Genomic DNA, 803 nt, shown 5'->3' on the forward strand with positions numbered 1-803 from the left:
CCATTCTAGACGTTAGAACTTCCTCCAAGACGTGCAAATGAAGGATTACGGAAAAGAATTTGACACAATATTATGTATACCAATGAACTGCCAAGGATAAAGAGAAAAGTCGTGGTTGCGGAAGCAGGCGATTGTACGAACTGTTCCACGGAATATTTGCGAAGAAAATAAGTGATCACGTCTTGTTTGACTGACTTCAGCACATTTGCAATTACTTCGATTTATACTTATACATACTTATCACCGGAATTTGTAAATCAACTGGGGGGCTTTTTATCCCGCAGATGGTTGCTCAATACAAAAATATCAAAGATGGGTGGACTTTGGATGAAGACCATGGGAAAATCAAATTCACATTGTAATTTACACCAGTCCTTTCCCTGACGTTCACACAACGACTCCAATAATTTCTGTCACCCCTGTTTATTCTTGCTAGCCGAACCGTCCAAGAGAAATAACACCAACCATAAACCAACATCTCATGGAAGTGTCATCTAGACTGTGTTCCAGACATTTATTGACTGCAACACAAAGTAAACTGTCTATCCTCCTTTGTCATTTTGTTACCGCTCCTCTTGTGAGGAGAAAGTCTGAGGTTATCCAAGCTGATGACTAAAGCAGTCATTTAAATGTGTTACAATTCAAAGTAGGAGAGATTGGGGTAACTTAACCTTTAAACTAGCAAACTGCAAACAAACTTTTGCCATTTTAATATTTAGAAAGAATTAAAGGATTGAAAGGAAATTAGAAAAGATTTTAATCACTTTTTTAAAATCAAATGTTTACAAATTATATTGAGGTTA

This window comes from Sinocyclocheilus rhinocerous, unplaced genomic scaffold (genome assembly GCF_001515625.1).
Source record: "Sinocyclocheilus rhinocerous isolate Xijiao unplaced genomic scaffold, SAMN03320098_v1.1 scaffold940, whole genome shotgun sequence".
NCBI classification, from domain to species: Eukaryota; Metazoa; Chordata; class Actinopteri; order Cypriniformes; family Cyprinidae; genus Sinocyclocheilus; species Sinocyclocheilus rhinocerous.